The sequence below is a fragment of the Haliotis rufescens genome, unplaced genomic scaffold, assembly GCF_023055435.1.
Source record: "Haliotis rufescens isolate VD_foot unplaced genomic scaffold, xgHalRufe1.0.p SCAF_20, whole genome shotgun sequence".
Taxonomy (NCBI): domain Eukaryota; kingdom Metazoa; phylum Mollusca; class Gastropoda; order Lepetellida; family Haliotidae; genus Haliotis; species Haliotis rufescens.
Genome location: NW_025963891.1, coordinates 16,153,158 through 16,163,252, shown reverse-complemented (window position 1 = coordinate 16,163,252; position 10,095 = coordinate 16,153,158). Strand labels below are relative to the sequence as shown.

General features: G+C 39.4%; 1 long non-coding RNA gene across 1 annotated transcript; it reads left to right on the top strand.

The window, feature by feature from the left end:
* The first annotated feature begins 383 nt into the window (after positions 1-383).
* On the top strand, positions 384-3,617 carry LOC124145844. Its single transcript, XR_007222538.1, has 4 exons — positions 384-524; positions 2,436-2,492; positions 2,876-3,134; positions 3,341-3,617. It is a non-coding gene; the product is annotated as an uncharacterized LOC124145844 (long non-coding RNA).
* Positions 3,618-10,095: the final 6,478 nt, after the last annotated feature.

The window sequence follows — 10,095 nt, the reverse complement described above, 5'->3', positions numbered from 1 at the left end:
CCGAGATGCTGGTGCCACACCTTATTACGTGACCACCCAGTGAGGCGTGAACACTCAGGGGGATGATATACATCCTTGTGTTTGATTTGATATACCAATCAGCCGTGGACGCCCGACCATAAAAATGGTATATATAGATTTAACCCTAATCAGGTATCGTTAAATATCGTTAAATCGTCGAGAACGTTCTGTCAGACGATCAAACGATAACTATTCAACAAGTCGGTAAATCACATCGAAAACCCAAGTTCTGGTCGCAGTGAGAAGCTCTGGATACCTTGAGGAGGGTTCACCAGCTCTGCTTCAACAACGTTGACATGGGTAAGGCATTTTATTCTATTTTTGTACACCAAACACTGTATATATCTTGAAGAACTTTTGCCTTCTGTTTGGATCATGGTTTCTTTATGAACATATTCACTGAACATGTTGCTACCCTATTACAGATCTTACCAACGTCATCAACAGTCAAGGCAGACATCTTTCTTCAAGAAATCTGCCCAAAAGGAAAAACACTGAAATTGGTAAGTAATGCTTATGTGCAATGTCGTTAACTATAGTTCATTTATTGCATCGGCACTATTAGGTAGAGTTGAGCTACGAACGCGAAAATAAACTGGTACGGCGAATGTAGGGGTGAGGTACTCCATCGGCTTCGTTGCGCTGGGTTTTTTTACCACCACCGACTGTGTTGCCAATTTAAATTTCGTTTCGGAATCAAAGCACGGTGCATGTTGTTTTTTTTATCAAAATGTCAACATGAGCTAGGAAAGGAAGAGCGGAAGAGCCAGGGCTCTGCGAACATACGCGGATTGTGTAGCCTTTATATATATATGGCTTCGCGTGGCATTATATTGGTGTTACGTACGTAGTATACCAGGTAAGTGTTGCCCTCGTTGCCCACAGGGCCATGACTTAATTAGGGTGCGAGTTGGTGGGTGGCTCGGTCTACTCGGTGGTGCTAACAGTAGGCGTAGGGCTAGGCAAGTTTACGAGACATACTCTCGCGTGGACCTAGTGATAGAACCCTTTCTTCGTTTTGAGAGGACATGTCGATATCGAATTTCGCGAATTTTCTTCTCGAATTTCTGGGCAACAATGCAGTTTACCGGGCGCAGCCCGAGCTCTACCATCCGCTCAATTACCGCGCTATAGTGCCACGCTGTCTCGTTATACCGTTACCGTGCCTCACGCTCTGGTGACTCTCGCTTCACGATCCAACACCCGTTTTCGGTCTTAGGGAAACTTACACATCTTTACAATCAAACACCCGTTCTCGGTCTTAGGGAAACTTACACATCTTTACGATCAAACACCCGTTCTAGGTCTTAGGGAAACTTACACGTCTTTACGATCCAACACCCGTTTTTCGGTCATTAGGGTTAGCTGGCTTTGGGCAAGGGTTAGCCATAAATTCTTACTTTTTCAAGCGTTAATTCAGTTAATCCCATTGGTTGTTGACATAAACAATTGCGGGTGTGGTTTCAAGAAAAGATGAATGGGAGAGCGGGCCGTGACGTCACACGCATGCGCAATTCATTGTTTACTCAATTACACATGCATGTCAATGGTGATTCTAATGACCTGTTAAACGAGCACTGATTACATGTGATAGCGCCTGTGGTCCAGTGGTAGAGCGTCGGCTAATTAACGCATTAATTGCAGAGCCGGTGAGTCGGCGAAGCGCGTTCGAGCCCCAACAGCGCTAATTGGATCTGATAAAGTGCGCCCGGTAAAGTGCACTAATCCCGATTTAATGGGTCATTATTGTGTAATTGGTATCCAAGCACACCATGTCTTTTTGTGATATTTCCTTTCCAGTTTCCAGTGAATTCTATGCTTGTCTTAAGAGGCGACTAACACTATTGCGTGGTCAGGCTCGCTGACCTGCATTGATGCTCATGATATGAATCTCTGAAATGTCTGGTCCAGATTCGATTAATTACAGACCGCTGTCATATAGGTGGAATATTGCTGAATGCGGCAGTAAACAACAAACCAAACCAAAACATATATTACTGTCTACATATCCTATTGGTAGGGAGTTATGTAGATTCTTATTTAGAAACCAGTGGAGCTTAGTATCCACAGTGCACATATATGGGTTACGTTATTGTAGTTTGTCCAATATTATTAGTAAAGGATGTAATGGGATTTGTTTTGTAATGGGATCGTGCCATGTATGTCAAGACATTTGTTTGTACATTATAATTGTAACACACGTTTAGAAGGATAGAAATTTATCTTTGTCTTAGCTAAATGCTTGGTACGGGCCTGTTGAATAAATTCAATGTTTGTCTGGTAGGCTTGTCTAATTTTGGAGGAATTGTGGATTTTTGAGAATGGAAATTGGCAATTGTTATATTTGTATGACTATCCAATTACATTAAAGTTGCAATTTATGTATTGTTCAAATATTTATTTGACATTTCCAGGACCAGTAAAGCTGCAAGACTTTGTCGGCCAGTCAAAAGTGGACGCTGCAATCCAAGGTATCACTTTTAGTGCTATCATGAAGATAGTTATCAATGAAATTATTGGTATATGACTCCACATACAATATCATGTATAGCAAATTTATTCCTTGAGGCTATACTATACAATTCAAAGTAAATGCTGAAGTCACATGTGGTTAATATTTTTATAATTTATGTAAATTGTTTTAAACCACATTACAATTGTTTTGAAGCAAGTATTTCATGTCCAGTTGCTCATCCTAAGTATAAAAGAATCTGCACACAATGTTGAAACTTTTTAAATGCACAAGATTGATTTTTCTCTCAATATTCAAATCAATATTCTGTAAAAATAAACAAGTTTTGTACAATTTGATTTGTTTTCATAGTGATAATACTGATGTAAATACCATTTTCAGGTGAAACTTTCTTTCTCATGGTGGGGCACACGCATGAAGATTTGGATCAACTGTTAAGTGTTTAGTGCAAGGGAACTTAGACAGAAGCCTGCAACAACCCGCGATGCCCTCCTTCAAGATTGGGGACATCCGGACACCCACCACCAAGCTATCAGACTTCAAGCCCTTCATGCCTGCCCCAAGGGAAGCGACAACCCTCCCAACTAAAGTTCAAGAGGCAATAGAGAAGAACAATGATAAACTGCAAAAACAATCAAAGGTAATTTCAATAAATATTGCATTTCTTTTGAAATATGTATTGTGATGTGTAATATTAGGGTTAGTCAGCGTTACTTAGAATATGTGTAATGTGGGCAGAGAAACAACCCAACTTCATGAGGTTACTATTTTTGCTTTTATTGTATAGATGCACTGTGATTTTAATTATGTTCTCATATTCTTTACATTTTTTTTCTTTACTTTCAGATCACTCTGACAAAGCACCGAAGACAAGCGTCAGTATCAGAACAATAAAGAAGGAGCAGCAAGTTTTGCTGAAATGAACATATTTTTTGTCTAAGCTATGTGGCTGAGATATTGCCGAGGATTGCATTGCAGGAGTTTTGTACTTTGTATGTTTTTGTTTCTTAGTAAAGCTGTGTATTTAGAATTGTATATATATATACATATATAAGATGAGATGTGCACAAAGAAATTTATGAAACAATATATGCAGTTATATTGTAAAATCTTGGTTGTGTTCTATTTTATTCCATGTCTGAAGTTAACCTACTTTCAGAGTACCGTATATCACATGTAGGTTGTTTCTTTGAATTCCAACTGGGGATTATATATTTGGTTGGCCCGATGGAATAATTATGAAATTTATTTTTTGAGAATCACATTCACCTTTAATGTTGTACACTTCAAAGTCGTCAAAAGGCCATTGAAGATGGTCACTGAAATTCTCATAATAATTTAGATAATGATAGGGTAAGCTCAAGGTTCAATGATTTGCATCTGTCTAGTATATGTATGTATGAGGCCAACATGTTGTTCCATTGTTTAATTCGAGTGACGTCAACTTTTCTTGATAAATTTGGTAAATATAATACCAAGATAAATATCTTCAATTGCTGAATTCAATTCAAACTATCCAATGATTGAATCTTATTTCTCCTGAATTAAAATAATTCTGCTAAATATTACTGCAGAAAAAAATTCGGCCAGAAATTTCTGTAGAAAAAAAAAAATTCGGCCAGAAATTTCTGTAGAAAAAAAAAATACTGCCAGAAATTTCTGCAGAAAAAAAAAATTCGGCCAGAAATTTCTGCAGTAATGCATTTTCTGAGCCAATGTTTGAGCTTATGAACATGTGTACACACTGGGACACACATTATTTGGATTCGTCTCCCCGAGAGCTTTCCAGTGATATAAAACATGTTTTTGTAGCTCGCTTCCTTCTGTGTGGTCAAGTTCGGACTCATGGCCATTCCTAAGTTGTCCCGCCCTGCCTTACTGCAAATGGGTTGTCGACAGATTTTAGATGGCAGCGTTTAATGAAGGATGACCCGTTAACAACAGACACAGTGAAAGCTGATATATGCACTGGAGGCCGATGGGGTTAACGTGTGATCCGTACTCACATTTCGACTTGGGCAGACGGGGCCAGGCAGTACTTGACGCTAATGGTGGACACATGAGATATTGAGTTATCATGACCTTCCCCTTGGTCTTCATATTGGACACATGTCCAATATGTCATCAGTCATCGAGTGTTTAGATATGCAGTAAAGGTGTGTTACTTCTCACAATAAATATCGTGTGTGTTTCTGTTATTAGGGAGAATATTTTGAACTTCAGTTACGGCCGCGATAAAGAGTAAAGCGATAACATAAGACGAGAAAGCTATAGTTTCTTGTGCGAGACTTTCTCATCTCGTGTAATCGTCTCATCTTTTTCTCGCGAACACCACCATTATCCCAGTAATTTGTCCAGATAAACGATGGTAAATTCTGAAGAAGTGCGGCATCATATTTGTTCGTAAGTACTGGAAGTAGTTCCTAACCCTGACCTTATATATTTACGTATTCGTCCGTATATGACCCCAAAGGATACCGTTGTATGATACCTGATTGTTGTTGGATAAGGTCATGTTCCTGTCGCGTGTATCGCATTGATCCACCTCAAATGAAGGATGAACAGTTCTAACCCTAACTGTGAATGACTCCGTTGATGATAATTATATTTCAACATATTCCCCTCCAAGATCCACACACTTCCGCCGACTATCATGGAGTGCCTTGACCCCACTGGTTTAGAAGGATTCCTCAACATCAGAAATGATGCTATCATCATTTGTATAATGCCAGCCGGATAGTTCTTTCTTCACGTTTGTGAAGAGCTGGAATGCTGCTATACCTGCTACATCTGGTGTATACTGGGGATGTTCAATGAGTTCAAAGCCACTATCATGCATTGCAACTATAGTCTTAACAACTTGTGCACAGGTATTTTGTCCTGATGGAACAACACGCGTTTAGTTTTCCACGACTTTAGCCTTGATATCCTCATGCAGTTGTCTGAGCACCACAGCATGATATTGGCCATTAAACATCTAACCTTTAGGGAGGTACTTCACTAGTAGAATTCCATTAGAATCCCAGAAAACCGAAGCCATCTCCTTGACATCTGATGGAACAGACTTTGCCTTCTTCGACTGTTGTTTAGTCTCTGGATGACAGTGGTGAACCCAGAACTCACCCATGATCACAAATCATTCAACTAATTCAATACGACGTTAATTCGCACGAGGGATGATAAACCTGGAGCGTGTCTGATAAGGAGTCAGAAGCCCTGGCACAAACATGTTGAAACCTTTGTCATGCCCAGTTCACTCCTCAGAAGGATGTTCAATGAGTTCAAAGCCTCAGTAGTGCATTGCAGCCACAGCTATAGCACACTTGTGCACAGATGCATTGCCTTGGTGGAACCCATAGTTTCCCCCGCAATTACCTATACAGATAAGTATGTAATTGTCCAATTATGGTTTGAATTTTCGAAGTGTAGTCCACCAGTGAGATTCCAAATGAATATCAGAAATCCGAAGTCACCACCTTGACAGCTGATGGAACAGACTATGCCTTCTTCGGAGGAGAAAATGCTAGAGGTTTCACTCTGCCAGGGTGTACTGTCTAAATAGACCCTGTTGTTCAGTCTCTGGCTGATTGTCAACGACTCATCAGCCAACACAATCAGCTGGATCTACTTCAAATCAACGCAAGTTTCTAACGAGATGTGATGAATCTTGAGCGTTATACAACCTCAGACATATCCGGGCCAACAAACCTGATCTTGTCCTTTTTGATAAATCCGATGAAGTAATTTATATCATTGAATTTTCTGTCCCTTTTGACACTGATGTGGTTGACAAGATTCAGGAAAAACATGGCAGATATGCACACTAAAAGTTGTCCGACTCCCCATTTTTTCTCGGTGCCTTAGGTTTGGTACCTCCCAACCTGTTGACTGACATTGGGAGAGTACCCGGGTTAGCTACCAGGAATACAGCCCTTCTGATGGGTAATGCAGAAGGCTGCAATGTTAGGGCGTCTTCACATTCTCAGAAAAGTTCTGGGTGGGTTTGACAAGGCAGCGCTTCCTGGTAGAAATGCCATTCGCTATCTGGGCTGCGTTTAGGGGGGGCAAGGGCCCCGAGCTGATGATGAGCCTTACCAGCTTATTTAATCATTAACCAAAAAACAGCAGACAACAGTGCGATATTAGTGACACGAGCCCTGTTCATTCAGCCGATCAGGAACCAGTAGTCCCTCAGTAGGCGCGGACATTTAGCTTATTTGGTTTATTGAAACATAAACGCAAAAGTTGCTTGTTTAGCAAAATTAAAATCAACAAAAACATTTCCTTTATGATGAGAAATCTCTACTGAAAGCAGAGTCCATCGTACAATTCCGACTATATCATAAGAATGTCAGTCTAGCTATTCTAGAACATTCCCGATTATACATGAGTGAGTGTGGTTTTACGCCGCTTTTAACAATATTGCAGCAATATACAGAGATGGGCTTCACACATTGAACCATTGGGGGGAAGCGAACCCAGGTCTTCGGCGTTACGAGCAAACGCTTTAACCACTTGGCTACCACACCGCCCCCTAGATTACACTTGCCTCAAAAAGCGCCTAAATTTAGTTACGTCCACGCCACTGCTCACATTAGACAGTTATACATTCCTGACACTTACTTGTTGTCAAAATACAATACCATTATGCAGTTACAACATTGTTTGACAATAAATTACACTGCAATGTAAAAACTGTGTTTACGAATTTTTATCAAATGGTGATGAAACCAGGTGTTCGCGAAAAGATGAGCGTATCCTGCCCAACCGATGAAGTTACGAGATACGGCCAAAGACCATTGTACGATTGCCCGTTTACCCTGTAAACCACATTAATCCACATATGTTCGTGTCTGGGATATATCTTACAAATTCCTGACAATGTCTTGGTGAACTGACACTAAGCAATTTAACCATGCCTATTGATTGGCATCCATTATGTGTGCAAATTAACCATGCACATTGTGCAATATGGCCATCCTAAATATGTTTGTCACGGCTTCCACAGATTCGGAACGGAGTTATTCTATTCACGTGTTACTTGTAGCTTGAGTGACACTTGGAAATTGTAGAGTTGTACAGGGGCTGAGATAAACGGATGACATGGCTTTATCAATGTGATCAATGCTGCCCTCATTTTCACCTCCTATAGCGCTGTTGCATATTTTCCTTTTGAGTGTCTCCTTGTGCCAACTCTAAATCGTCCTGCATCTTTGTAGAGCGGTTGTAGGGATAATGCTGGGTGTACTTTTGATAAACTTCCAGTCCTGTGTTACATGCGAGAAACGTTAACACTTTGGATGGATAGCAACGAGTTTTTATGATCAAATTATGCTTTTTTGTACAAGAATAAAGATTTCCATGAATTTCATATGTTTAGCATTGACGGTGCTGTTTGGTACCTCTCTATTTCTATACCTCCGCTGATTCTAATCTCAGATTGATACGTAGTTACGTTATTCAAATGTAAATTGTATAGATCTCTTTGATGTGTAATTACAAATTTTCTGCATATATTCCACACAGCAAACATGTTTCAGAGACCAAAATAATACAGGTTTACAAAGACCCAGAGCATTTCTGTAGATCTTACTTCACGACCATTCTTCGGAATCTAAATACATTTTAATACATGATATGGGCTGTCAAGCATACTTGATTTCGATTCTATCAGACTGTCTACACACTACAGCCTGTTGTATGGTTATTCTGGTTCACCCATGCCTACATACTTCCTAGGAACTGTTAAATTTAGCATGGCTCGTTATTCTTGTCGAGTGTGTTTCACTGCATTTTCTTTAGGTATGACATGGTCTTTGCAGAAGTAAAAGAATAATACTTAAAGTGTGCATGTATCTTGAATATCGTTTGTGCAGAATAATCAATATCTAATTCTCAACTTGGATAACATTAGTTTTTCTTTAGACATTATGCTTTAGATAGACCGGATTTCTGGGGTTTTTTCTTTGAATACTGATCAAAGCCAAATGTTCAGGATTGGATCGACATATTTAAATTGTTATTTCTCAAAGAACGTTCTTGGGCGCCTTCGGTGACAGTCATGCATGGTACACATAGAACGTTATGTCCATCCTGTAATTTATGGAGACGCAATAGAAGAAGAATTGTATTTCTAGCGAGTTAATCAATTGAATTATTCGAATTGCTTTCGAAGCCACAACGCATATACTGTCTCGTTCGGCAACGTCCAATGTGCTTACACGATGTATCAGCAAATGTATGGCATAATATCAATAAAGATATAATCCGATTGGGTACAAACCACACCACCTTGTCTGCATTAAGATTGACGGGAAAAGCAATATCTGTTTAAACCGTATGTGCCAGTTGATATATTGCTTCACACATCTCCTCCTACAACATTGACCTTAATCCACCAATCCATAAATCACCGAAATGTGAACATTCTGAAGACGTAAAAACTTTTCATTAAGATAGAATTCAGTGTTCGCTTTTGCTCTCTTCTACATTGGCTTCTGTGTTAACTTTTCTTCACCAAACGAAAATGTCATATTTTCTCCAGACCATGTCCATTATCGTCATATTTCTTCTCTTTGCTTCCACTTGGATATCTGAGACAGTCAAAGAATACACCTGATAATATTTAACATATTTGCTTGCCTTACTTTGAAGATGTCAACATCCTCAAATTACTTGAGGTAAAACTATTTCTTGAAGTGAGACATAATTATGGAAGGGCAAATGATCTTGACATTTAATCAAAAGGGGAGCTACATTGAAACAGGACATCGCGTCTTTTATAACTTCCGTAAGGTTCATAATACATTAGCAAAGGTACATCAATAAATAATAGCAAGAGGTTGTACGATTCTGAGCATGTGTTTATGAACCACCATCAATCAAGAATTGTCTTTCACTTTGTGTGTGCTAATTGGAGTATGAACATTTATAGAGTGAGGGCCAAACTGTATGAACGTCGGACGACGACGTTCATACAATGTTAATAATTTTTTAATAACATTTTTTTACCACAAGTCTGTAGACCTAGATCTATGCACAATTACATTTAGTTCGTATGACGTCATGTTAACACTGACAGCCATACAACAACCAGATTTATCGCGAAATAAAATAGTTCCTCAAAACGATAGGTGACATGATCGAATGTATGCTCAACATACCCAACTTTTGTAGTTTCTTTACAACAAATATATTCAAATAATAGCCTCACTAGATTAGAAAGGTCTGTTATGAAGTACTTCCGTACATCAGTCAGATTGACAGCGCGTCGTAGTACATTTACAGTACAAGTACAAGACGTCAAAATGGCCGACAGGTTAAACGTGACGGGAAAGATTTCGGAAGTTGTTAATGAACCTGTGGCTATTACAAGTGTTCGTCATCACTATCAATTGACCGATCATTTGAAGGTGAGGGTAAATATGTGTCAAATAGATACTCTAGGACGGTTTGTAGCGATGCTATCTTTGATTGGACATGCAATCAAACTCTCTGACTTACCCCCAATGTATGCTAAAACGCTTAGTTCAAGATCAACAGGTCTAAATGATGAGAAACAACGCTTCTGTATTTTTTCGTGTTAGGGAATTCCCAGGGGT